This window comes from Ruditapes philippinarum, unplaced genomic scaffold (assembly GCF_026571515.1).
Source record: "Ruditapes philippinarum isolate M1 unplaced genomic scaffold, ASM2657151v2 ctg186_1_1_1_1, whole genome shotgun sequence".
Taxonomy (NCBI): domain Eukaryota; kingdom Metazoa; phylum Mollusca; class Bivalvia; order Venerida; family Veneridae; genus Ruditapes; species Ruditapes philippinarum.
Window position 1 is genome coordinate 319,926 of NW_026860931.1, and position 23,229 is coordinate 343,154.

The 23,229-nt window shown below is 32.0% G+C and overlaps 1 protein-coding gene across 6 annotated transcripts in view; it reads right to left on the reverse strand.

The window, feature by feature from the left end:
• The window catches only part of LOC132713954 (5'-AMP-activated protein kinase subunit gamma-1-like), a 119,331-nt gene that overhangs the window by 68,541 nt on the left and 27,561 nt on the right, over positions 1 to 23,229 (reverse strand). The window lies entirely within an intron of this gene.

Below are 23,229 nucleotides of genomic sequence, written 5' to 3' on the forward strand. Positions count from 1 at the left end.
ACCTTAAGTCAGAATTTGAAATTTTTAATAATGTTTGAAATGAACACAAAGAACCGGGACAGGGGCAATAAATTAACTTCTATCAAGGGCAACCAATGTCTAATGTGGCCACAGATCACCTTCATAGGGGAACAAAATAATTAACTTCTGGAAGAAAGTAATGACCTCCTGAAAAATGTTATAAATGCCTGAAACTAAGGAAACAAATACATAATCTACAAAAGTCTGAAAGGGGTAACAAGAAGAAGTATTATTCTGAATATTGTCTAAAAAGGTGCTCCTGAAATCTAAGAAGGGCAATCTGCCACCCCAAGGTGACATCCTAAAATCATTTTCTGTATAACAGTATAGACATCTAAAAAAATGATCAGCTGAATAACATAAGTCTGTAGATTTTGCTCATGATATAACACTTTCAAGCAACAGAAGTTCATTCCCTAAAGTAAATATAGCACTAATAGCAAACTTGTATGTCAATAATACATCAATATATATGTTACATCCGAGGTGAGCAGCAAACAATAAAATATACAAATAACATTCTATTTATATCCTCTCTTTGTCTAGTAAAGAACCAATTATTTCCTACAAAAAAAAAACAACAACAATTCTTCCATGTGATGATAATGGTGTAGAATGGAATACCAGAAAATAGATCAGGCATATGGTGCATCCAGGTGATAAGTATGTAGGTGAAAGTAATTTTGGCATTAACATGTGACTTTATAGAATAGTTTCATCACATCTACTAACTGTAGATTCTTCACCTTCACAAAGTCATTTTAGTATTATCTACTGTCTGGCAATTCTGTGCACACAAGTCTGCAATCAGTAAGGGCTGATGTACAGGCTCTGTACAAGGGACAATTTAAGCTTTGATTCAGCAATACACTAAAGCTGCACCATAGAAATGGTAACATGGTGGAATCATCAAACCCAGTCACTTTGACTCTGTCACTTCAATAATAAATCTTTCGGTAGCAAGTTTCATTTTGATCAAAGCTTCAACATCAAAGTTTTTAACTTAATCAAAAATATGATGTTTGATATATTATATACTATTTGAAACCGAAAGTAGTTATATTATTTACAATTTCAGACTCTGTGAAAATATTCCTATCCATAAAATTCAATTTCTTGCCACAAATTAAAGCTATTAAAGATAGCTTTTGTAATTACCTTGAACATTTAACTGCCAGGGAATTTAATCTTGATGAATGGCACAATTATCTTACAAAAAATGCCAATGAAGTCTCTAAACTATAAGGAGAACTTTGTGAAATTTAGCATCCTAGATCATGCCAAGGATACACCCTAATTGTAACACCTAATTTTCTCAATTGATAAAAAATTACATCCTTTAGAAATTATAAATGAACAAGAAAAAAGTTAATGTTTTCAGTATATAAATAATAAAGCATTACAGATTGGTTGGGAAAAGATGACATTGACCTTTTAATGCTATGGAAACAACCTTTGTACATATTTTAGAGGCATCCTATAAATACATTGCCCAAAATTACTTTCACCTTCTTATAGACATTACATTGAAATAACTTGGACAAAACAATTTGAGGCTAAAAGACAGAGTGGAACTGGTATCAATTGACATATCAGAAAATACAAATATTGAAAGCTAGTTCTCACAATATTCAAGTCCAAATCAGTCAGATGATTACTGTTCCAACTACAAACACATAATTCCATCAATTACAGAAAGCTTAGAATCAGACCTCTGTTAAATATCTTAGAATCAACATTGATCTTATTAATAATAAATTTGTAAAATTCCATATTTTAATTTCCATGGAAATACAGACAATATAAGATCCACAATCAGCACATGATTTAGAATATGAAACAAACAAAAATCCTCTATCAGAATCACACGAACATTCAGATCCAGAAATGAGGCAGGATAATACCACTGTCATACAATAAGAACTATATATACATGTATAATGAAAGGTAAATAGTAAGTCAGTAATCTACAGTAATCTGTGGTTATAACTATACAATAGTATGTTTGATTGGTGCTGATCAGTTATGTCATAGTAATAAGTAAGAAGAAAACATGTTTCAAGATATTATCTCTGTAACCATGCCAACAATTATTATGAAAATATGCATGGTACTATAAATAAATCCTGTATTTTAATTGTATGTTATCTTTGATAGTACATGTACAGGTTTTACTGTAATAATATACTTCTTATTCCTATTAACATACAGTCTACCTCCCTTAGCTCAGTAAGGGGCATCAGATCCAGGTCCATGGTTCAATCCTCTGGGAAGACTAAATTTCTCCACGATAATTGATCTAGGACATTAAGTCTGGCGTTCATTTGAGCATTTCACATCTAATTCAGAAATTATGTGGGATTAGTGGTCGGTCACTTACTGAGAAGTCAATTATAAAGGAAAACCCAGTCAGGTGGTTTGTTCACCGAGACATGACCACAATGACCAATGTGCTTAAATCAGGGTAAAAAGCCAGAAAAACAAACAAACAAATATATCAACAATATATATTACATAGAGTCTTGATCCTCAAAGTATAAAAAACATGATGACCTTAGAGTACTTAGAAAAAGAATGCACAAAAATGACACCAAAGTTTTGACTATTCAAAATGAGGTTATACAATTCTACCTCAGACAACAGGTGCATGTCATCATTATCTTTAGAATATAAAAGTTCTTATCTTTATTAGTGCAATAAATTATACATTATAATGAAACTTCAGGATATAATTTCCAGTAATTATAACATATTATACAGTAGTGAATATGTAAGTTATCAGGTGGGAGGGTGGGTGACATGGGTGTCTACTGTTAGATGTATCTGTTATCTCTTCCTTTTCTTGTAACATATCTTTGTGCTTCTGTTTGATAGGAATAAGAAGCTTATAGTATGTAACAGTCAATGAATTACATACAAATTTTGATAAGTTATTATTGTTGGTTTACTTTACAAAGGTATTATTCTGGTTTACTTTACAAAGGTATTATTGCTGGTTTACTTAGCACTGTTATTGCTGGTTTATTTTACAAAGGTATAATTGCTGGTTTACTTTACAGTGGTATTATTACTGCTGGTTTACTCTACAAAGATTATTGCTGGTTTACTCTGCAAAGGAAGGTATTATTGCTGTTTTTTTTTACAAATGTAATATTACTGGTTTAATTTACAGGGGCATTATTGCTGGTTTACACTACAAAGGTATTTCTGGTTTACTTTACAAAGATATTATTGCTGGTTTATTCTACAAAGGTATCATTGCTGGTTTACTTTACAAAGGTATCACTGCTGGTTTACTCTACAAAATATTTTTGCTGGTTTACTATACAAAGGTATTATAGCTGGTTTACTTTACAAAGGTATTATAGCTGGTTTACTTTACAAAGGTGTTTTTGATGGTTTACTCTACAAAGGTTTAATTGCTGGTTTACTCTACAAATGTATTATTGCTGGTTTACTCTACAAAGGTATTATTGCTGGTTTACTTTACAAAGGTATTATTACTTGTTAAGTTTACAAAGGTATTATTGCTGGTTAACTTTACAAAGGTATAATTGCTGGTTCACTATACAAAGGTATTATTGCTGGTTTAATTTACAAAGGTTTTATTGCTAGTTAAATTTACAAAGAAATCATTGTTTTTCTTTACAAAGGTATCAATGCTGGTTAACCCTACAAAGGTATTATAGATGGTTTACTTTACAAAAGTATTATTGCCAGATTACTTTACAAAAGTATTATTGCTGGTTTACTTTACAAGGGTATTATTGCTGGTTTACTTAACCTGGTTCACAAAGACTTAATTGCTGACAGGAAAAAAATGTTTGATGAAATTTCTCTACTAAATAACAAACTGTTAAATGATATACATTACAAATAAGAAGCCTGCAAGAGAGCACAAACCAATCAAACACTGTCATTCAACAAAACTTTATCTTGTTAGATAAAAATAAAAGATGTTAACCAAGTATTTTGTAAGTCTTCACTAAGAAACTTTCTGGAATCAACAATAACAAAAATAGCCTCGATTTATTACCTGGATCAAGATTCCTTAACATGTTTATATCTAATACAAAATAATTATCTTGAGAGAAGCTTGTGTCACAAACACTAGCATCATTCCAGCCACATCTGTTGATCATGTGACTTCATCATACTATCAATGGATTCCTGTATGGAAGTACTGAATGATACCAACATCACAAAAATTGTCTTTGAATATCTACATTATTATTGACAGATATATATCTCAGTTGGCTTTGAAGCCATGTAATGTTTCATTTCCCATTTCATTTTTACCTCTTAAAAGGTGTGAGACCATATATGATGTAAGATGCCAACTAAGCAATGCATTCATCAGTACACAAACACAAACTTGAATGTTTAACTCCAATCACAGTAGATCATTCAACCAAGCCATATTAAAGTGATAAAATTTTATGTCTCCAACTGATGTTCACCTTAACACATTTATCATTTAGAACAAAGATTTTTATGCTAAATAGTCAGTCAATGGAAAAGGAAGAGATTTTAGGCTAAAGTTTACATGTAAAATATAATATTTTTAGGACATCCATGCTGTGTGGTTCAGTGGTTGAAGTCACTCACTGCTGTAATTTTAGGTATTTTTTTGTTCTTTCATGTCAGGAACCTATGGTAAGTCTTTAGGTTACCTGATTTTTTTCATAAAATTATGTACAGAGGGGCACATGACCTCTTTCTCCACCAGTGAAGATGTCTCAACCAGTAAAGATGAAGTCACCATATAACCTTTGCATTGTGGCTGCACAGCATAACTTCTGCAGAGCCACCCTCTGTAGTAAAATAACCGCTTCACAACAATCATATCAAAGGGATGATTTATCCCTACAAATTCCACCTCTCTAGAGCAACATCTCATCAGCAACAAAAATTATTGTCTCAAAACATTGGGTGTTGACATTCTATCAGCTTGTACTGTATCTGAGAACATTTTATCAGCTTGAACTGTATCTGAGAACATTATATCAGCTTGTACTGTATCTGAGAACATTATGTTGTAAAGTTGGATTCCACTTACAACAGCTTACATAATCATTACATAATGTTGTATAATATTACTCAAGAAGTATAACATGTATAATCTTAGGGAATATTTTTCAAGAAATATTAAAGTCTTTAAACTTTAACTTAGATTTAAGTTTATTTTAAAGTTTAAACATAATGAACATGTATTGTTTTATAGACATTTCATTCTTATCATTCATTAGTTTAATGTTGATTATAGTTGATTAATAGTAGAACTTATTGATACACTCTTTAACAGACACTTAGCACCTAAGACTCTTTATATACAACATAATAGAGAATGGTTCTACTTTAATTTACACTGGCCTTTAAACTTAGTGAGATACATTAAGTTACTGATTTAGCATTTATATATGTTTGTAAATATGTTTAGTTTCTTATTAGTATTTTGATTATTTTGATTACTTTGTATTTTTTGTAATAATTAGTCATAATTATCATCTTTTGTAGAAAATGTTAATATTGTTTCATGTTAAACTTTTCCATGAATCATAATCTATTTTTAGAATAGTTATGTAAAGAACTGATAAGCCTAGAGTATTTGTTAAGTAAATTCTGGTTGGCTGTAATTTGACCAATCAGATAAGTTGTTACATACAGTGCCACCTGTAGGTAGATGCTAGCTCCCTCTGGGATTCAGAAATACATTTATACAAGCATCTCAGACAATTTTGACATTCTGCTGCTAATTTTTGGAAAAGTAAGACCTCTAAAAGCTCTCCAAGGTTAATTAATTAATTATTTAATTTATTTTAGGCACTTTGGCACTTAAATGAACCTTAGAGATTATCTAAATTCACTAAAACATTTTTGATAAATTTGTAAGTAATTTAAGTAGTTATTTTTTACAGAATTAATTAAGATTAATTAATATCTTTTCTTTGTTTAAGTGGCAGCCATCTTGAATCATTAGATCTTTACTTTTGTTGATGTAGATTATAACAGGGCTTGCTACTATTCAGATAATTATTAGTTTAAAAGCGCAGAATCATTAAGGTTATTTTTCATATTTTCATTTAGAACAGTTAAAACAACTTTTAATTGGTTTAATCTTTTATTTAACTAGTTTATTTTGATTATTTCATTTTTGGTTAATTAAAAACAGTTTATATTAAAGTACATTTTGTCAACTTGTTTAGTTTTAAGTAACTTTTAGTGTAAATAAAAACTTAGTTCATTAAAAATTTGGTTGATTTAAATTTATTCAACATTTGTGTTTTATTTCCCTTTGCATTCAAAGGGTGGTGTCATCCTGACGATTAGATTTTTCCCATTAAAGAGTACTCCTGAGCGAACTAAGAACATTAAAAAGTTAATATTAGGTAATAAGTAACTAAATTCTATATATAGAAAACATAAGGCTTTTAATTTTCAACACCACTACAATGGTGCCAAGTGGGATAGAGGCCTGCTTCTATTTTTAGAAACACCACTTATTAACCATATTTTTTAATCACCACAACAATGGTGTCAGAAGTGGGATAGTTTTGAAAATAAGTAAATTTTCTCAACTCAGGAGTACAGTATTTTTATAAGCAAATTTTTGTATTGATAGTTTTGAAAATAAATAAATTTTCTCAACTCAGGAGTAGTTCATTTTTAATAAGTAAATTTTTGTATTTTTGAAAATAAAGATTTTTGTAAAAGTAAATTTTTGAATACAAAATCAATTAATAGCAATAAAGTGAAGTCAATTATCAGTAAACACTCTTAACCTAGCTTTTCTTCCTTCAACTGCTACTGGGTGATCTGTTCTATTTCAACTGATAGGGGCGGCCTGAAGGTTGAAGCTTGTCACAAGCCTGAACAGCCAACTTAGTTTCAGTTAATTTCATATAAGGTAGGACGGTGAATACATTGACATCCTTCCGGCTATACATTTGCGGCAGTCCGGCAAGCTGGATGTTATATGGGGTAATCGTTCTATTAGTAATACAATAATAGGTGATTATATATTTCTGGCTATACTGTTCTGGCAGCTGGAAGCACAAGCGTGTCATATATGATCCTAGAGTTGTAAAATTCTTTTCTATCTTCCAGCCAGGCCTATTTTACCTCTTTAATTTTATATAAAGGCCAATACCCAAAGAGTCCCTTACCCAGAAATATAAATCACAAGTACAGAGATCAATAGCAACCAAAGTTATTGATTTATGAAGTACATAGTCATTTCCAACTAATTACAACTTTATTTTCAGCGTCCGACAGTGCCTATTTCACAAACACACATTTTAGGCTGTATTATAAGTGTGTATAATCAGAAAGCTTTCGATCTATCTTTATGATATAAATTCTAAATTTTTATTATAAAAGGCACTATACTTGGCAAACCATTATTTGTCATTGGTTCCCAAATAAAAGAATATCAAAATTAGTCTGCATATTGGCTCCGAAATAAAAGAATATCAAAATTTGTCTGCATATTGGCTCCGAAATAATAAGAAAGAAGATTCCTTCGTATTGTCAAACCTTCTGAAATTATCACAGAAGATTCACCCTCAGACATGACCAGCAGCTAAACATGCAAACACTACCTAGGATGGAACCGCTATCCAGAACACTACAAACCAATGTTGGCATCAATACATCAGAAGAAGATGTCTACTTCTACGATTGTTATCCTCCACTACAATACACTACTTCATACCGGAGAGACAACTACTATCATGACGACCATTATGCAACATCCAGACAACTGCCTCCAACTTCTTCACATCACAACAACACAGTCAGGGAAGTCCTTTATCTTCGAGAACAAGTCAAATTGTTAGAAAAACGACTACAAGAACTCCAATCAAAAAGAAGAACCACAGAAAATGATCAACTACGCTATTCTTCACCATTCAACAGATCCACATTAAACAGATTGGCTTCATGTCACATGCCAATTAGACATCATCAGTACCAACTTCAAGAAGTATACACTAGAAGATATCACAACTACCAGCAAGAACCAGAGGACACATACCACCATCAATCAAGGTGCCCTGATACAAACAAATTCATAACAGAAGAACAGTTTTTACAATTTGCAAAAGAATTCAAACAATCACTGATGAAAGATGATTACACATGGGTTGATGACAAATACCAAGATGAAAATTTCACAAGAAACAAAGATTTTCAACAGAAGACAAAATTCTATTCAAGCTGTCAAGAAGACTGCTGCCTTCCTTCCAAAAGTCAAACTTGTCTAGAACCTGCCATAGAAGACAACCAACTACTGAATCATTTAAACTTGATGGGACTGATTCTGCAGGCCAAGAGTCAGTCCAAACAGTAACTCAAAACTACAAGAAGATGGCCGATGACAACCCAGATGACAAATCGCAAATGGCATCAGACACAATAAAGTCAGCTACTACAAAGTCAGTAAAAGACTTCATTCCTACCCAGGGTTACAACTTAACGCCTTACCCAGATCTGATGCCAAAGAAAGCCAAACGACGACCCTTCAATGCCAATTACATACCAACTGAAGACATCACCGACACAAACAGCAGACCAAAAGATGCAATCTTCGATTGGACAGTCTGCATGGCTACTGTTTACGATAACCTATCAGTAGTCATATACGATAAAATATCAATAGGCAATGATGATGATGCCAATACCAATACCGGACCACAAGAAGACAACAAACGAATACCAGACGAAGACCATATACCACAAGAAGATGTCACATACAAATCAGATGACCAATACCACAGACCAGATGCTTGCGTGTATCCGAGAAGAGAGAAGAAAATCGGTAACTATTCAAATCGCGACTGCGTTAAACTGAGCAAACCCGAGTTTGTTCATAGATTGACAAATAATATTCGAAAAAAGTGTTAAAACTTTAAGGGTGATAGAAAAGATGCCACCTTTTATTATTTAGTTTCTTTCCCTTTTCAATATTTCGAATCAATATAAAGTAATTTAAGTTTAAGTTACACTGCCATACAGTACCATGTTATTTTTTGTTATGTTGAGAAAAAGACTTTTGTTTACATAAAAGATATTGATATGTTGAGTTAGATTTTTGTTACAATAATTGATATTGTATTCTTATTTGTTAACTTTTTTGTTGAGAACAAGTTTTTCTGTTTGAGTTTTATAAGGCTGCTTTCGGTGTCTTAGTGAATGTTTTTTGTGCTCGTTACATAGAATTTAAGTTTCTATGGGCTTGATGTTTTGAAACATCAAATTTTTGAGTTTTAGAGATTTTCTATAGGATTTAAGATCTATAGGCGTCTGGTGATATGTTTCACAGACATTTTTTTGTTCACTTAAGTAATGATCCTAAAGTAAGCGTTTGTTTACCATAGATGTGCATAGCTCCATCGCAGCTAGGTCTAACACATATGCTTTTTGTGATTTTTCACAGTAGTGTAAACTTTGATTTATTTAAAAGTTAATTTGTATTTTTACATGTCATTAGACTAACAAGATTTAAGTTGGATATCATATATTTTTGTTGTATGAGATAGACCTGTTTTACTTATGGTATAATTGTTAACCATTTTGATGCTACTTTCTTAATGATAAAGTATTGTTAATCATCTGTCAAAGCTATATTTCTTATGATTGTATTTTAACATGGTGGTGTAACTGATTCTTTATTGAAACTTTTGGATGAATACAAGTTTAAAGTTAAAATCTATTATTGATTCTATTAAAAGGTGACGTTCTTTTCTAGAAAGTGTTTCGTGTAGAAGAAGATAAAGAAAATTTGCATAAAGTGTTATATGAATAGTGATAAAGTGTTATATGAATAGTGATAAAGAAAATCTAAAGTGTAGAATAAAGTGAAAAGAAATAGCGCGCAAAGTAAAACAAATCAATAGATCGCGCATCTGAGTATATATAATTAAATCACGCATCTGAGAAACATTACCAAATCGTGCATCTGAGAGACAAAATAATGATATCGCGCAACATGTAAATAATAGTGCAAAGACATTGGGTGCAATGAACATTTAAGGTGGTTGTGCCATCATGCACTTATACTAAACATAACTTGTTATCGCGCATAAGTATCAAATCCATAATTGTGACAAAATCTAGTGCAAAGACATTGGGCACAGTATGAACATTTCAGGTGGCTGTGTCAGCACACTAGTAACCCCGAACATGACAAAAAAGAAACCCAAAACGAAACTAGAAAACCCCGATGATGACAGAAAGAAGAAATAACATTTGTAAAATTGTTATCATGTTATAATAATATAATAACACTTCTTTTAATTCCAGGACAAGACATTTTAATAATTATTTTCTCATTTTTATATTCACATGATGCAGAGATACACACGTATTTCTATTTCCATGTAATATGAGCTAAATAATATTTCACCATAACTGCATGCTTGTACATTTTTGTAAATATGTTCTTTATTCATTCTTTAAGTAGATTTGTTAGTTTATTGTTTTATTATACTTTATAGTTTCATCCATATATTATATTGACATGAACATTCTTGATAAGATAATATGCTATTTCTTTGAGGTATCTTAATGATACAGTTTAAGTTCAAGTTTTATCTTGGAAAAAATTTATTGATTATTGCAATAAATTTTTTCTTTTTCCAAAACCGGTGTATTGTTGTAAAGTTGGATTCCACTTACAACAGCTTACATAATCATTACATAATGTTGTATAATATTACTCAAGAAGTATAACATGTATAATCTTAGGGAATATTTTTCAAGAAATATTAAAGTCTTTAAACTTTAACTTAGATTTAAGTTTATTTTAAAGTTTAAACATAATGAACATGTATTGTTTTATAGACATTTCATTCTTATCATTCATTAGTTTAATGTTGATTATAGTTGATTAATAGTAGAACTTATTGATACACTCTTTAACAGACACTTAGCACCTAAGACTCTTTATATACAACATATAGAGAATGGTTCTACTTTAATTTACACTGGCCTTTAAACTTAGTGAGATACATTAAGTTACTGATTTAGCATTTATATATGTTTGTAAATATGTTTAGTTTCTTATTAGTATTTTGATTATTTTGATTACTTTGTATTTTTTGTAATAATTAGTCATAATTATCATCTTTTGTAGAAAATGTTAATATTGTTTCATGTTAAACTTTTCCATGAATCATAATCTATTTTTAGAATAGTTATGTAAAGAACTGATAAGCCTAGAGTATTTGTTAAGTAAATTCTGGTTGGCTGTAATTTGACCAATCAGATAAGTTGTTACTTACAGTGCCAACTAGCTCCCTTTGGGATGCAGAAGTTCATTTAACCGTGCGTCTCAGAGAGTTTTGACATTCTGCTGCTAATTTTTGGAAAAGTAACACCTCTAAAAGCTCTCTAAGGTTAATTAATTAATTATTTAATTTATTTTAGGCACTTTGGCACTTAAATGAACCTTAGAGATTATCTAAATTCACTAAAACATTTTTGATAAATTTGTAAGTAATTTAAGTAGTTATTTTTTACAGAATTAATTAAGATTAATTAATATCTTTTCTTTGTTTAAGTGGCAGCCATCTTGAATCATTAGATCTTTACTTTTGTTGATGTAGATTATAACAGGGCTTGCTACTATTCAGATAATTATTAGTTTAAAAGCGCAGAATCATTAAGGTTATTTTTCATATTTTCATTTAGAACAGTTAAAAACAACTTTTAATTGGTTTAATCTTTTATTAAACTAGTTTATTTTGATTATTTCATTTTTGGTTAATTAAAAACAGTTTATATTAAAGTACATTTTGTCAACTTGTTTAGTTTTAAGTAACTTTTAGTGTAAATAAAAACTTAGTTCATTAAAAATTTGGTTGATTTAAATTTATTCAACATTTGTGTTTTATTTCCCTTTGCATTCAAAGGGTGGTGTCATCCTGACGATTAGATTTTTCCCATTAAAGAGTACTCCTGAGCGAACTAAGAACATTAAAAAGTTAATATTAGGTAATAAGTAACTAAATTCTATATATAGAAAACATAAGGCTTTTAATTTTCAACACCACTACAATGGTGCCAAGTGGGATAGAGGCCTGCTTCTATTTTTAGAAACACCACTTATCAACCATATTTTTTAATCACCACAACAATTATATCAGCTTGTACTGTATCTGAAAACATTTTATCAGCTTGAACTGTATCTGAGAACATTATATCAGCTTGTACTGTATCTGAGAACATTTTATCAGCTTGAACTGTATCTGAGAACATTATATCAGCTTGTACTGTATCTGACAACATTATATCAGCTTGTACTGTATCTGACAACATTATATCAGCTTGAACTGTATCTGATAACATTATATCAGCTTGTACTGTATCTGACAACATTTTATCAGCTTGAACTGTATCTGAGAACATTATATCAGCTTGTACTGTATCTGAGAACATTTTATCAGCTTGAACTGTATCTGAGAACATTATATCAGCTTGTACTGTATCTGACAACATTATATCAGCTTGTACTGTATCTGACAACATTATATCAGCTTGTACTGTATCTGACAACATTATATCAGCTTGAACTGTATCTGATAACATTATATCAGCTTGTACTGTATCTGACAACATTATATCAGCTTGTACTGTATCTGATAACATTATATCAGCTTGTACTGTATCTGACAACATTATATCAGCTTGAACTGTATCTGAGAACATTATATCAGCTTGTACTGTATCTGACAACATTCTATCAGCTTGTACTGTATCTGAGAACATTCTATCAGCTTGTTTAATGTCAGCTCGCACTGCAAATGTTTCTGAAGAAATCATTGTCGACAAGTTTTGTTCTTCTGCTCCATTCTTTAACTTAGACATCGTAAACATATTGGCAAGCAGTCAAACAGAATGATTACGCTGACAGAAACATCAGTAAAATAATCAAATCTCTTAAGATGAACTCTCTCATTTCAGAAGGACCAAATCAATCAAGAGTATAATTATTTGCTATTTTCGAAAACTGACAAAATAACTTAAAGCTAACTGTCTTGAATTAAGTTAAATGTAATATCTTGTTTTAAGCCACTCTGTCAAGGTCAGAATGTTCAAGGTCAGAATAGGACTTGAACAGCACCTTTATAGAAATTGATAGCTGTACATTGTGTAATCCAACCCAAGTACTAACCAAGCTCAATGTTGATTTACTTTGGTGATTGGAATCAAGAATAAACCTGCTTCTAGAATGGTTCTCTTTCTCACATTATGAATATGCAGCTTTTAGGAATCTGAGTCCCAGTCACAAAGACAGCATGACTAAAATTAATATGCATGATGCAGCATCTCTTAAATTACAAAATGCTAATATATAATAACATGGCTGTACCAATCAAATGTTTCAATTTGAGCTTCAATTGTTTCATGCATTTTGGTCTGCAATTTTAAAGTGATGTTCATCAGTAGAATATGAATGGTTGCACAAACATATCTAAGTTTTTAACAAAGGATTGATTAAATTTCATACAACAATGACAATACAATTTATCACTTAAAGAGTGCTTTTTTCCTATAATATACCGGTGCGTAAATTAATAATCTGAGAACGCAATTACTTGTTTTCTCTCAATTTTGTATTCGAATACTATAAACAGTCTTCGGACGACCGTCTGCGTACCATTTTTAAATTTATAATGGTTCAGGAAAAAAGTTCCGGTACAAATGGTTATACAGGGAACCGAGACAAAGTTAAATCTTAAAAGATGATATACAGGGAACCAATCTATCCTAATGTAATCAAATTATAGGAAAGACGTAATACTTTACACAGCAATCCATGATACATTAAAAACAGTAACTCAGTCTGATCTTTAAACTGAGAAACTTCCAGATCTTACTGTTTATGAAGATTTTTTACAGATTTAATTAAATTTGCGGTATTTAATCTTGGTCGAAGAACTTCTCTTTCAATTGAAAGAAAAACAGACAAATTATTTTCAGGGGTTTGTGTGTGTGTGTTTTTTTTTTATTTCAATATTCAAGAATATAAGAACATAACATGTTTCAGGGGAAAACATTTTATCAGAACAGCCTGCTACATTATCTGGGTGGTAAACATACAATAGTTTTATTTTATGATGACAACAAAAACTTCAAATTGATAACAAAAATCTATGACAAAACAAAGATATAAAGGTACAAAGCATGCTGGCTGCAGTTATCTACTCTTGTGACAAGTGCAGACCAAGTTCTTCTGGCCTATGTTTTGTTTTTGGCTGGGTAACCAACAATGTAATGGTCATATGGTCACCATCCAGCTTACTGGTGGAGTGTACCCCTCTGTGTGTTATATCAGACAGGAGTATAGACATCAGAGAAGAACCACTGACATGCTGTACACTAGGAAGGTATCTCTCCACCAGAAAGAATCCAAAGTCCCTGGCATGATCCACAGCAGTGAGGAGCATGTGGTTGGAAGTCAAAGACCTTACCCATTTGGCCACAGACACCCCATCCACTGGCACACCTGTGTTATCTGATCATGGTCTATTCTGTTTGTTTTACAAATAGAACTTCTAAACATGATGAATGTTTTGGTCTACATGAATCAGAGTAGGGCACAAACTTAGCAAGGCGTGGGGTAATAATAATATAAAGTGTAACTATGGTAATAAAACACAAATCAGCAGTCTGCTATTATTTATGTTAATTAAAGTTTGAATTCTTTCAAAATATTTTAAATTATTCAAAAGGCAGTTTTACAGGCCCCATGATTATTTTTTAATTGGGACAGCAGATAGGTTTGTGCTCTTCTGAGATTAGCATGACTTACAACATACAGTTTTTGAAGTTTTAAATTTATGTAAAATTTCTGAAACCGAAATTTTAGAACAGAAGACAATCATTATTTTTTTGCTCTGGTAATAAAGCAAGAAAAGCAAACAACAATTGACAGTCGAGAGACATTTTTTATATTGTGAAGAAACAAACACATTATTATGATTATGATCCACAGAAACTTGTCAAAAACACATGATTGTCTGAAGATATAAATGAAATAAATTCCTCTATTTCTGACAAAAACTTTCATTCTCAGCAAATCATTGCCTGTTATATTGACAATTTTTATAATGCAAGTCGACTGTTTGATTTATGGAAACAGCTCAGAATTTCCTACTGAGGAAATGACAACATTGTCACATGGTCACACTGTCACGCAATATATCCTTTCCTCGGATGAACAACAACAACAAGAAAACCTAAACCAATCCAAACTTTAAGATCACAAAATGTCTTAGCAATAACAAGCAATTATCATAGTATTGCAAGCAATCCATAAGTCCCCTACCGGTTAGAAACCCCATCAACATTCTGAAGGGCCATTGGCCATTCACTAATGTTTCAATTTTTCTCTATTTTAAGTAAATTTGTTGGAAAAGTTCTTTAAAAGTGATCACAGGAAACAGTTTTTATGAACAGACAGACGGACTGAAGGACACTCTAAAGTTAATATTTGAAACATCCCTGTTACCAAAATATAAAATTTTAAAAGCAAAATTCTTAAAGAGGAGATAACTCTTGAATTAAAGATGCAATTTCATAAAAATTTTCAGCTCTTTTGACTAATCACAAATATTGTTTTATTTGCCATGTTTTAAGCCTATTTGTTGCCAAGGCAACTGATATTTTATCAAAATAGGAAGAACGGATAAGACATGCATAATCTCAAGACTGCTATCTACCCATATGTCAAGTTTCATAAAAATATTTCCAGTACTTTTTTGAGTTATAACTGGATTCAGTTTATGTGTAAAATTTGCCATATTTTCAGTCTATGTGTTGCCATAGCAACCAGAATTTTTCAACATAGGAAGAAAAGAAAAAGACATGCATAATCTCAAGACTGCCATCTACCAATATGTCAAGTTTCATAAAAATATTTCCAGTACTTTTTGCGTAATCACTGGATCCAGTTTATGTGTAAAATTTGCCATATTTTCAGCCTATTTGTTGCCAAAGCAACCAGAATTTTCAACATAGGAAGAAAAGAAAAAGACGTGCATAATCTCCATACTGCCATCTATCCATATATCAAGTTTCATAAAAATATTTTTTAAGTACTTTTCAAGTTATCGCGGGATCCAGTTTTTGATTTCCAGTACTTTTTGTGTTATCACTGGATCTAGTTTATGTGTAAAATTTGCCATATTTTCAGCCTATTTGTTGCCATAGCAACCAGAATTTTTTAACATAGGAAGAAAAGAAAATAACGTGCATAATCTCCATACTGCCATCTATCCATATACCAAGTTTCATAAAAATATTTTCAGTACTTTTCAAGTTATCGCGGTTCATAAAAATATTTCCAGTACTTTTTGCGTTATCACTGGATCCAGTTTATGTGTAAAATTTGCCATATTTTCAGCCTATTTGTTGCCATAGCAACCAGAATTTTCAACATAGGAAGAAAAGAAAAAGACGTGCATAATCTCCATACTGCCATCTATCCATATACCAAGTTTCATAAAAATATTTTCAGTACTTTTCAAGTTATCGCGGGATCCAGTTTATGTGTAAAATTTGCCATATTTTCAGCCTATTTGTTGCCATAGCAACCAGAATTTTCAACATAGGAAGAAAAGAAAATAACGTGCATAATCTCCATACTGCCATCTATCCATATACCAAGTTTCATAAAAATATTTTCAGTACTTTTCAAGTTATCGCGGGATCCAGTTTTGTGGACGGACGGACTGACGGACTGACAGACGGACAGACGGACGGACGGACAGACGGACGGACGGACAGACGGACGGAGGGTAAACCTAAAGTCCCCTCCGGTAAACCGGTAGGGGACTAAAAATCAAAGTTTTCGTTAATAGCAACCATCAACAGCATTTAACATCTTGTTTTTAGATGGCAAACAATTACAATAATGTTTTAGACAAATAGGACATAAAATTTGTTCCAGAATTACCACGCATACAAGTAAACAGTAATATAAATTCTCAGAGATATGACAATTAAAGCACTGATCAAAAATCAATTATAAATCTTGTTTGTAATTGTCTTAATATGGAAGGATGCCTGATACTGTCTAGCCTGTAATCTAAGCCATTCAGATTTTGATATTATAATAGTTATACCTCACATACAAGGTACTTAATATCATGCATTTTTCAGTCAACATTTATATATATTTATGATATTGAAATACAACTGATAATTTTAAAACAAGTTACCACATTTTCCTGAATTCAAGAAAAAGTTACTAAATTTCGTCTTTCAATTAAATACCTAAAACATATCAGTGTTTTCTGTGACCAAGAAAAATCTGTTTTACAGCGAAAGATCACTTTTAGGATCTCATTGCCAGAAAACCTAGAATATTAAATTAGAACAAATAAATTACAGCTGTGTTCAGGTTTTGTTTTTCAGCTCCTGATTCAATTAACCTCCCTTTAATGTGATAAATCTATAATAAATTGACTTGGGCAATAGATTTTACCAGGAAACAGCAAATTTTTATACACAAAAGTTGTCAGAAGTCTAATTTCTTAGAAAGAAAAAGAAAAAAAACTGTTCTGCAATTGGTGAAGACAATTCCTGAGAGACAAGTGGACAATCTTATACTTCTTGCTTGAATTAATGTCTGACCTAGAATACAGCAAGCTGTAATTATCATACTGAATAAAATAGGAGGGGACAGCTCCAGACGTTGAAATGTCATAAAAAAATCCCAAGAATCCCAAAATGTTTGGAACAAGAGCATGAAGATGTAAATGCCAAATGAAAAAAATTCAAATTGCAAAGGGGAGCAATGACTCTGAGGTTAAGGTGTCCGTCTGCCTAAAATTAACCGAGAGATTGTGGGTTCAAGCCTGATTCAAATATGCTTCAAGTTTTCATCACAATCTAGCTAAAATAAGTATGTTTGAACTAATATAACTCTAACTTTAGTTATAATATGATTTTGTAACTCTTCTTTACCTGGTTGTATATCACCAATAAGGTAAAGTCATATGGTTACTGAATGGTGGATGGAAACCTGAGAGATGCTCATCTGTGCTTTATTTCAGGTACCTGCTGGCACCAAAGTAGAACGTACCACTGACCCTTTAAACCAACTGCCATGCAAGGAATTAACAATTCTAAGTCAGTGAAAATTAATCTTACAGTCACCATTCATGGTGAACAAGAGCCCGGTTTGAGCTGGGTGATGCTCTCTGTATAGGTTTTGGACACAGGAAAGTACACCTCTTGTAGTTTCAGAGTTAATTGTCCCTGGAAAAAGTTCAAAGTGCAATTATTCCAAAATTAGGCAAGGCAGAGTTACTGTTCTTTGTACTGCACTTCTAATCAATGCCATTTATCAACCTACAAAGTTTCTTGTTGATACCTGTTATGGTTTCCGAGTTATGTCCTGGACAAAGTTCAGAATGTAAAAATGAACAAAGGGCAATAACTCCAAAATTTGGCAAGGCGGAGTTCAAGTTCTTGTGCACTGCATAACTACCAACCTACAACCGGACAAGATTTTTTTTAAAAAGGGAGATAATTAAAAAATTGGGCAAAACAGAGTTAAGTTTTTTTTGTACTGCACTTCTAATCAATGAGATCTATCAACAAAGTTTCATGTTGATATCTCTTATAATTTTAGAGTAATGTCCCAGACAAAGATCTAAAAGTAAAAAATAAACAATGGGCAATAACTCCAAAATTAGGCAAGGCAGAGTTATGATTCTTGTGCAATGACATCTACCCATTGAGATATATCTACATACAAAGTTTCATGTTGATATCTCTTATAGTTTTACAGCTATGTCCTGGACAAGATTTTTCTAAAAGGGGAGATAATAAAAAAATGAGGCTAAATAGTTATGGTTCTTTGCACTGCACTTTTACTCAATGAGATCTATCTACCTCCAAAGTTTCATGTTGATATCTCTTATAGTTTAAGAGTTATGTCCCGGACAAGATTTTTCTAAAAGAGGAGATAATTAAAAAACCGGGCAAAATAGAGTTATGGTTCTTTGACACTGCACTCCCCCTCAATGCCCTCTAAGTATATAACCAAATTATCTCCAAGGGTTTTTAAGTTATGCTCCGGACAAGACAACGGACGGACAAGGTGGCGACTATAATTATGCTCTCCTTTCGGGGAGCATAAAAACATCAATAAACAATAAAATATAACATGAAGAACTGTCAGCATGACACAAGATGTAAAATATGCATGATTGTTAAAATTTGATAGAACTTTCTTTCACAAACGTAAGCTTATTCCTTCTCAAGTTATTAAATGGTCAAGGATTGTCAAATAAAGGTAAATACATCTATGACCTTTGACCTAATGACCTTAATACTAAAAGGAGACATGGACTGGCTATAAGGCAATGTCCCTACCAAGTTTCACAACCCTAGGCTTATTCCTTTTAAAATAATAAAGCTGACTAGGAATTTTGAAAATGTGTCATAGTAACCTTGACCTTTGATTGTAACTGACCTCAAAATAAATAGTGGTCATCTACTGACCATGACCATCCTCTCTAACCTACTTATTATAAAGACCTAATTATTATCAAGTTAATGAGTCATAATTGAGAGGGCTAACAGACAGACAGATGGACAAGATTCGTTCCATAACATGACAAAAGTTTTAAAAGATGTGTAAAAATAAAACCTTTGTATAAATCATATAGAAAACTGAAGTTGCTCATATATAATTCAATGAATCCAATTTTGCACGCAAAAAAATCCCAGTAAAACCTTGGAAAAAAGCCCAAACAAATGGAGACAAAGGCATGAAAACCTAATATTTCACTTAACCATTGTAGAACAGGATTGAAACTCTTCCAAAATAATTTTCAATTGAGTTTTTTTATTGTAAATATTTGAAATTTTCTGTTTAAATGACCTACAAGGTCAATATCTATCAAAGGTATAAACAAGTGTTCATTTATTGGCACTCCAAATCTGGCAAAAACATTACCTGCATGTGAAAACTGGAAAAATATATAAGATATAGATTTAAGTTAGACAATAAATGTCTCACATTGCAAAGTTTAATATTTAGCCTAACTTTAATGAGATCATGACAGCCTTTGCAAACAGCCCAAACATCAAGAAACTATGTGTCTCCAAGCTGTATAACTTCCAGACAACATGACTGTATATTTCTTCTGAATTTTGAATAAAATAGTTAAATATAATGCTGACAACTTTTTTAGCTGACGAAATTTGTTCTAGTGTAGTAAATGCATGCTACCATCCATGCCTCATTGCACCGGCTTCAGAAAAATTATAACTTATGGTCCAGCAATAAAGGAAAAGTAAGTCTGGATGACCTAACTGGTGGGATTGGTGAGTCATCAAGGCTTTAACAGTATTATAATGTTATCAAAACTTCATCAAATTTATTGAAATGTTTTAAGTATTGTTGCATCTTACACAGACTCCATCAACATTACACAATTTAACAGTTTTGCTGAGGAGTTATCCAAAAAGGGTAACTGAGGTGGACGAATGTCACTGAGGTGGATAATTGTCACTGAGGTGGTTAACTGGCACTGATGTGGATAACTGTCACTGAGGTGGTTAACTGGCACTGATATGGATAACTGTCACTGAGGTGGTTAACTGGCACTGATGTGGATAACTGTCACTGAGGTGGTTAACTGGCACTGATATGGATAACTGTCACTGAGGTGGTTAACTGGCACTGATATGGATAACTGTCACTGAGGTGGTTAACTGTCACTGAGGTGGTTAACTGGCACTGATATGGATAACTGTCACAGAGGTTGAGGTAGATGATGTACTGAGGCAAAAGTTGTACTGGAGTGGATGTATAACTAGGGTGGATGTGTTACTGAGGTGGACATTCAGTAAGAAAATAAGAAAGGGTTGCACATCTTTATGGATATCCTTATTTTTCAGTTGACTATATCAAACATTCATAAAGCTGTATTATCATGTATAATCTATCCCATACAAAACAGTCTTAAAATGTAGAGCTTTCAACTTCCTGAATGATAAATGACATATTTATACCATGTTATTCAATGGCATGAATGGCGGAGAAAAAGAAAATTTCACCTGTCAAAGATGTACAATCACTGCTTGAATAACAGGCTTTTAACAGCTATTATTCTTCCTATTAATCTACCTGTAAGTGGTGTGATAATTCAGGCTATCCCTATAGGGCAAAACACCAGAGATAAATTAGTGTTGCATTTATCATATGTGTCATACAGGACAATTGTCCCAACTTAAAAGGTTGCCTATTGCATTAGTAAAATAATCATGAATTGCAAATTCCTATAATCATTCGTAACATGTAAACATTAACACCAAGTGATATAAATCCAAGTATTTTTGTCAACTTATAGATATTATCGAAACTAGCAAATTATGTATTGATACTTTTAGAAAATAGTTTATTCATTAACAAATTATATTCAACATTTTAGTATAATTGTAATTTTAGTATAATAACTTGTTTGATTTGGATTCCACTGTTTTTTGTGAGTTTAAAGAATAAAAACGTAGCAATTCTAAATTAAAACCTGATAGCGTAAAAATGGTGTGACAGAATCTTGTACAAGCTGGCCTGTCTGAGATATCAACCCACTAAAGTTAAATATCTTAAATAGACAAATGTTAGCCAGCTGATCTTGGTCTGCACTGCTTATTTAGCTCCTATCTTGGTCTGAACTGGTTATTTAGCTATTATCTTGATCTGAACTGGTTATTCAGCTCTGATCTTGGTCTGCACTAGTCATGTGTCTGAACTGGTTATTTTAAGCTCCTACCTTGGTCTGAACTGGTTATTTAGCTATTATCTTGGTCTGACCTGGTTATTTAGCTATTATCTTGGTCTACACTAGTCATTTAGCTCCTATCTTGGTCTGAACTGGTTATTTTAAGCTCCTACCTTGGTCTGAACTGGTCATTTAGCTATTATCTTGGTCTGAACTGGTTACTTAGCTCTGATCTTGGTCTGCACTAGTCATGTAGCTCCTATCTTGGTCTGAACTGGTTATTTAAAGCTCCTACCTTGGTCTGAACTGGTTATTTAGCTATTATCTTGGTCTGACCTGGTTATTTAGCTATTATCTTGGTCTACACTAGTCATTTAGCTCTTATCTTGGTCTGGACTGGTCATTTAGCTCTGATCTTGGTCTGAAGTGGTTATTTAGCTCCTATCTTGGTCTGAACTGGTTATTTAGCTCCTATCAGTGTAAGAGTTAAAGTAAATATGGCTGACTTGTCAATATAATCACTCGTTGGTCAAAGAACCTCATAAAATTACTACAGACAGCTATATATTGTATTTATTTAAGTTTGTAACTGCATAAATCATAACCATTATCAAGCCATAAAACTTTATAATGCTACAGTCAGGTTACAGAACAGATCCTATGCAGATTCAGGGTTGTTAACTTTATCAATCCAGTCTAATTTTAACTTTTATCACCAAATAAAAATGCTGTAATAGTAATGGCCAACTTTAAACTCCTACTCAAAATGGCTGCATGTTCTATTTTAAGATGTAAATTGAGATGTCATGACCAGTAATTAAGTTTAATGACATACAAATCATTCCGAGCCCATATAATGACATCCTTACTATTGTTATAGAATTTCTATTTCCTGAACAATCTTTCCTTTCATCTGACAACAAATATAGAACAAGAGCTACCAGTAGGACACCGTTCTCAGCTATTCATATTAGTAAAAACAAGAGTAAAATTTCATTCAAACAAATACATGACATAATTATGAATCTTGGATATTGACTAAATAATTTTGTGAGTTTACAAGAGCAATTTTTCATCAAAAATTCATGTCAATTTATGGAGCTTGGACAGTTGCGGCAACCACTAATTATGATAAGAAGTTTCATGAGATACTACTGTGTATTGAAGATTGATGTTGCATGAATACAAACAATATTCTATGTTCACAAAGGGTCCTAATTTAGTAAAAATTCATCTCAGAGTTATGGACCTTGGATAGTGACAAGCAATTATGATTCAGGGGAAATGTGTAAAGTTGAGAGTTGAAAATTGATGTTGCATAAGAGTTTTTTAAATTAACAATGGGTAACAGTCATGGACAGTGACCTCAAATTTTGAGACATATGTTAAGTGTCAAGTGAATGACTTGGAGTAGTTTCGAAGATTAATGTTGCATACAAAACTTGAATCAAAAATTTTCACC